Consider the following 7287-nt stretch of genomic DNA (forward strand, 5'->3'; position numbering starts at 1 on the left):
AAACATTTTTTCAGGCCAGGCGCAGTGTCTCACACCTGTAATCCCAGCACTTTGGGACGCCGAGGTGGGTGGATCACCTGAGGTCAGGAGTTCGAGACCAGCCTGGCCAACATGGAGAAACCCTGTCTCTACTAGAAATACAAAATTAGCCGGGCGTGGTGGCATGTGCCTGTAGTCCCAGCTACTCGGGAGGCTGAGGGAGGAGAAGCACTTGAACCTGAGAGGCGGAGGTTCTGGTGAGCTGAGATTGCGCCATTGCACTCCAGCCTGGGCAACAAGAGCAGACCTCTGTCTCAAAAAAGAAAAGGAAAGAAAAGGTCCTTCCGAAGACAACAAGAACAACTACCTGCTAGCGTCATGGGATGAGTCCAACCCACTGACCAGGCAGCACTGGCAAGCGGCAGGGCCAACCGCGTCAGCCACTTGTATGCAAGTACCCAGTGTCTGGGATGTTATATGTTCCAGCAGGTACTTGATAAACCGCTTCCCCTTTTCCTTCTGGCCTTTGCTAAGTCAAAAGTTTCAGCCTGTTCTCTGGAGTATGGGAAGAGTACTCCACCTGAACGCCTGCTCGCGTAGCACAGGCCGTTCCCGCTGTCAGTGACAGGGCGTCCTCTTCAAGGGATCTGGGCACCCTGCAAATGTTCTTGTTCAAGCCACAAACCTCTCCTGTTTTAGCCAGGTCCTGCAACTTCCCTCTTTTAGTGTGGGGCTTTTATTATGATTTATTCTTAAGTCCAAATGTTATTTGGTAGTATGTTTTCAGTTTCCAGATACAAAGGACTTTTTCAGCTATCTTTTGGTTGCTGATTTCCATTTATATTCTCCATTTTTTTTTTTTTTTTGGAGATGGACTCCCGCTCTGTCGCCCAGGCTGGAGTGCAGTGGTGCGATCTCGGCTCACTGCAACCTCTGCTTGCCAGGTTCAAGCGATTCTCCTGCCTCAGCCTCCCGAGTAGCTGGGACTACAGGCGTGCACTACCACGCCCGGCTAATTTTGTATTTTTTCAATTTTTATTGAATTTTTTTTAGAGTTTCGCTGTCAGCAGGCTGGAGTGCAGTGGCACAATCTCAGCTCACTGTAACCTCTGCCTCCCAGGTTCAAGCGATTCTCCTGCCTCAGCCTCCCAAGTAGCTGGGACTACAGGTGCACGCCACCACACCAAGCTAATTTTTTGTATTTTTAGTAGAGACGGGGTTTCACCATGTTAGCCAATATGGTCTCGATCTCAACCTCGTGACTCACCCACCTCGGCCTCCCAAAGTGCTGGGATTACAGGTGTGAGCCACCACGCCTGGCCTGATAAAATGTTTTGTTACATTAGTTTATTTACATTTATTGATATAATTTATATTTCTGGTATTTTGATCTTAACCCTCTTGTGAAATGTATTTCATATTTACTCTTTTTTTTTTTTTTTTTTTTTTTTTTTTGAGACGGAGTCTGGCTCTGTCACCCGGGCTGGAGTGCAGTGGCCAGATCTCAGCTCACTGCAAGCTCCGCCTCCCGGGTTCCCGCCATTCTCCTGCCTCAGCCTCCCGAGTAGCTGGGACTACAGGCGCCCGCCGCCTCGCCCGGCTAGTTTTTTGTATTTTTTTAGTAGAGACGGGGTTTCACCGTGTTCGCCAGGATGGTCTCGATCTCCTGACCTCGTGATCCGCCCGTCTCGGCCTCCCAAAGTGCTGGGATTACAGGCTTGAGCCACCGCGCCCGGCCTCATATTTACTCTTCACTGTTTTACTTTTACAGTGCTTCATTCTCTGTATGATTGTGTTTATTTTTATATTTCTTGGGAATGATGGTAAGAGGGGGGGAAAAACCCGAGATCTCAAATTAACAACCCAATTTAAAAACTTAAGGAACTAGGCTGGGTGCGGTGGCTCACGCCTGTAATCCCAGCACTTTGGGAGGCCCAGGCAGGCGGATCACGAGGTCACGAGATCGAGACCATCCTGGCTAACATGGTGAAACCCCGTCTCTACTAAAAATACAAAAAATTAGCCTGGTGTGGTGGCGGCGCCTGTAGTCCCAGCTACTTGGGAGGCTGAAGCAGGAGAATGGTGTGAACCCGGGAGGCGGAGCTTGCAGTGAGCCTAGATCGCGCCACTGCACTCCAGCCTGGGCGACAGAGCGAGACTCCGTCTTGAAAAAGAAAAAAAACAAAACAAAACTTAAGGAACTAGAAAAAGAACTAAACACAAAGATAGCAGAAAAAAGGAAATAATGAAGATTAGAGCAGAGATCAATGAAATAGAGAACAGAGAAACAGAAAATTAATGAAACCAAAAGTTGGTTATTTGAAAAGATCAACAAAATTGACAAACCTTTAGCTAGACGGACTAGGAAAAGACAAGAAGACTCTAATTACTAAAATCAGAAATGAAAGTAGGAACATTACTACCCATTCTCCGCAAATGAAAAGGATTATAAGAGGGTACTATGAACAACTGTATCCCAACAAATTGGATAACCTAGATGACATGGACAAATTGCTAGAAACATAAAACCTACCAAGATGATACCACAAAGAAACAGAAATTCTGAATAGACCTATGATTATGATGGAGACTGAATCGGTAATCAAATATCTCTTGGCAAAGAAAACCCCTGGACCCCACACCTTCACTAGTAAATTCTACCAAACATTTGAAGAATTCGAATCCTCAAACTTTTCCAAAAGCTTGAAGAGAAGGGAAAACTTCCTCATTCTGTGAGGCCAGCTTTACCCCAGTACCAAAGCTAGACGAAGACACTACGAGAAAACTACAGGCCACCGTTTCTTACTGAGCACCGATGCAAAGATCCTCAGCAGGGCACAGTGGCTCACATCTGTAATCGCAGCACTATGGGAGGCTGAGGCAGGCAGATCATTTGAGGTCAGGAGTTCGAAACCATCCTGGCCAACATGGTGAAACCTCCCCCCCATCTCTACTATAAATACAAAAAATTAGCCGGGTGTGGTGGCACATGCCTGTAGTCCCAGCTACTCAGGAGGCTGAGGCAGGAGAATCGCTTGAACCCCAGAGGTGGAGGTTGACAGGGAGCCGAGATCGTGCTACTGCACTCCAACCTAGGTGACAGAGCAAGGCTCCATCTCAAAAAGAAAAAAAAGGCCAGGCGTGGTGGCTCATGCCTGTAATCCCAACACTCTGGGAGGCCGAGGTGGGTGGATCACAAGGTCAGGAGTTCAAGGCCAGCCTGACCAACATGGTGAAGCCCCGTCTCTACTGAAAATACAAAAAAAAAATTAGCCGGGTATGGTGGCGTGCACCTGTAATCCCAGCTACTCAGGAGACTGAGGCAGGAGAATTGCTTAAACCTGGGAGGCGGAGCTTGCTTTGAGCCAAGATCGCACCACTACACTCCAGCCTGGGCGATAGAATGAGACTCTGTCTCAAAAAAAGAAAAAAAAATTTCCAGGTGAGAATACAGTGGCATGATCGTAGCTCACTGCAGCCTCAACCTCCCAGGCGCAGGCAATCCTTGTGCCTCAGCCTCCTGAGTTGCACCACACTCAGCTAATTTATTTTTTTGTAGAGACAGGGTCTCACAATGTTGCCCAGGCTGGTCTCGAACTCCTGAGCTCAAGCAGTCCTCCCACTTCAGCCTCCCAAAGCGTTGGGATTACAGGCCTGAGCCACCGCACCCAGCCTTAGTCTGTTTTCTGAATACTTGAAACTGAGTCATTTATAAAGAAAAGGAATATCTCGTAATTCTGGAGGCTGGGAAGTCCAAGGTCAAGGGGCTGCCTCTGGTGAGGCCTTCTTGCTGATGGGGACTCTGCAGAGTCTGGAGGTGGCACAAGGCACCACAGGATGGGGGCCGAGCGTGCTCACGTGCTAGTTCAGGTCTCTCTTCCTCTTCTCGTGAAGCCACTGGTTCTCCTCCCATGATAACCCATTAATCCACTAACCCATGAAGCCATTACTCCATGAATGGATTAATCTCTTGAGGGCAAAGCCCTCATGATCCAATCGCCTCTTAAAGGCTCCCCTCTTAGTACTGCCACGCTGGAGATGAAATTTCAACGTGAGTTTTGGAGGGGGCACACAAACCATGGCAACCTTGAAACCATCTATAGGAGAGTTTCTAAAGGAGATACACCTCAAAATCAAAAAGTGCAAAAGACATGCAATATAAGACTCAGAGAGTTAAGAGACCAGGAAAGCAGGAGATTGCACTTTTTTTTTAAAATTAACAGCAGTTTGGAACCAAAATTCCAAATAAATTCTGTTGATTTCCTGTTCTACTCCTTCAGGATGATGGTGAGGACAGGCTACATATCATAGCCCATACAGCATACTAAGAGAATCCAGGTCCAGGATCCCAGATTTCTGGAGACTTCTACCAAGCAGCAGTGCCCAAGATCAGCTGTGACGATGAGGATGTGCCATTGCATGGCATATGGCCCAGAGTCACCAGTTTATTACATATTGGTCATCTTCACTACCTGACTTCACACAAGTCAATCCAGGGTTTGCCTGGTTCCCTCCTGACGCCTTCTCTCTCCACAAGATCCGCTCCCTCCTACATTAACTGATCTGTTGGCCAGATGCAATGGCTCACACCTAGAATCTTTGCACTTTGGGAGGCCGAGGTGGGAGGATTGCTTGAGCTCAGGAATTCAAGACCAGCCTGGGCGACATGGTGAAACCCCATCTCTATAAAAAATACAAAAGCTAGGGCCAGGTGCAGTGACTCATGCCTATAATATCAGCACTTTGGGAGGCTGAGACAGGCAGATCACCTGAGGTCAGAAGTTCGAGACCAGCCTGGCCAACATGCTGAAACCCTGTCTCTACTAAAAATACAAAAAGTAGCCAGGCATGGTGGCATGGGCCTGTAATCCCAGCTTCTCAGGCGGCTGAGGCAGAAGAATCGCTTGAACCTGGGAGGCAGAGGTTGCAGTGAGGCGAGACTGCACCACTGCCCTCGAACCTGGGCAACAGAGTAAGACTCTATCTCAACAAACAAACAAACAAACAAAAACAAAAAAAAATACCACCAAAAACTAGCTGGGCATGGTGGTGTGCACCTGTAGTCCCAGCTATTCAGGAGGCTGAGGCGGAAGGATCACTTGAACCCAGGAGCCAGAGATTGCAGTGAGTCAAGACCGCACCACTGCACACCAGCCTGGGTGACAGAGTCAGACCCTGTCTCTAAATAAATAAATAACCTGAGATGTTTCTCCTCAATTTGCTAACTTAACCATTTAATGCTTCCACAGACTAGATTCTCCCTCTGATCACAACTTCCCACTTGTATGAGTTAAGACTTAGGTTTGGCTGTGAGCAAAAGAAAACCTGAAACAGTGCATACACAGTGGCTGATTTCGCTCCCATGGAAATGCTGTCCCCAATGCGAGTGGGCCCAGTGACAGTGGAGCTCCACTCCCCAGATGGCTGTGTGCCCAGCAGCCTGCTGCCTGAGGGTTCATTCGCAAGGGTCTATGAAAATAAGTAATTCAGAATCCATGTTGTTGGAACTTTAAATTACTTTGAGCCTTAAAGTAAGGGAGGAGACCACCCCTCATATCGTCTTATGCCCAATTTCTGCCTCCAAAAAAAGAAGTAAAAACTAAAAGGCACAGCGGGGCGCGGTGGCTCACGCCTGTAATCCCAGCACTTTGGGAGGCTGAGGTGGGCGGATCATCTGAGGTCGGAAGTTCGAGAGCAGCCTGAACAACATGGAGAAACCCCATCTCTACTAAAAATACAAAAATTATCTGGGCACGGTGGCGCACACCTGTAGTCCCAGCTACTCAGGAGGCTGAGGCAGGAGAATCGCTTGAACCCAGGAGGCAGAGGCTGCAGTGAGCCAAGATTGTGCCACTGCACTCCAGCCTGGGCAACGGTTTAAGACTCCGTCTCAAAAATAAATAAATAAATAAATAAATAAATAAATAACTAAGACACATCCAGGAGTGCTTAGAGCAGCATCATGTTGCAGAGCAAGAGCCCTAAACCACCTCCAGTCAGTAGCAGAATGGAGAAACTGGAGTCTGTTCACACCTCACAACGAGAAACACCCTTCTTGAGCCACGTCAAAGACTCACCAACAACGCCGAATTGCAAAAGCTGAGGAATACGTCCATGCACCTCTTACAGCCTTCAGAAATTCAAAATACAACGTATGTAGAGATACATATCCCTGTGGTAAAAATTTTAAGAAAGACATAAAAAGTCAGATTCTGCAGCAACTACCTTTGGCAGGAGGAGATAAAGGGGTCCAAGTGTGTCAGTGATGCTCTGTTTCTCACGTCGCATGGCAGGTCCGTAGCCACACATTCACGTTTAACTTCTGTATGATGAAATACCTCCAAGTTTTAAACACACATGGCAAAAACACAGATTATGGCATCATGGTCCTGCGGGTGTGAAATGCGGATATAAGAATACACATGGATCATTCTAGGGAAGTACCCCTAGGTATGAATTTTGAAACAATCAACTTTTCTTGGGTGCAACAAGGCTACGTTCCAATGGAAAGGGGTGCCCACCGTGACAGCCAAGTAGAGACCGGCATGATCACTTTAACACCTGCTGTCACAGCATGAGGCCCAACTCCGTCTCGTGCTCAAGCTTGGGTACGTGTTAAAACCACTGCCCGGGCTTTTGAAACTGCCCTTGTCCCGGCTCCACCTGACTTACTCAGCCAGAACTGGAGAACAAGGCAGGCTCTTTACAGTTCTCCAGGGAACTTCGCAGCCAAGGTTGAGAAATATCCAGTATAGGACACTAATTTGCCTAATAATTCAGGAACTTGGTGAAGACCAAGTTAGAGCCAAAAGTTAAAGGTCAAGTCTGGCGAGTGTGGTGCTGATGGTGTGACTGTAGCAGCCGTGGAGAGCTTCAGGCTCTCGGCCTCGGCCCTAGACACCTAGCCTAAAAGCCCTCTGGCACCTGACGGGTGAGCCTTACAGATGACATGAGTTAATGTGCCTCAATCACTCCGAAGCAGGGCCTACCATAAACACACGATCTGCCACCTTTTCAAGGAAAGGAACTGTTTTGGGAAAAGTGTTAATTAAATACTTCAATAAGGAGGATCATGATTACTCTTCAGGCTGAGACGAAACCAAACCTGTGAAGAGGAAAAGCACAAGCCTCCGAACCTCTCAGTCACTGTGTGAATTTCACCATCTAACCCCTGCTTCCAGAGGAGAGACACAGAGGACACGAAGTGAGACAGTGGACCAGTGAAGAGCTCTGGAGAATGAGGGACAGAGGGTAAAATCCTGACTCTCACTCGTGTCCCTCTATATTTTTTTGCAATAAGAATCTATT

This window comes from Papio anubis, chromosome 5, assembly GCF_008728515.1.
Source record: "Papio anubis isolate 15944 chromosome 5, Panubis1.0, whole genome shotgun sequence".
Classification (NCBI taxonomy): domain Eukaryota; kingdom Metazoa; phylum Chordata; class Mammalia; order Primates; family Cercopithecidae; genus Papio; species Papio anubis.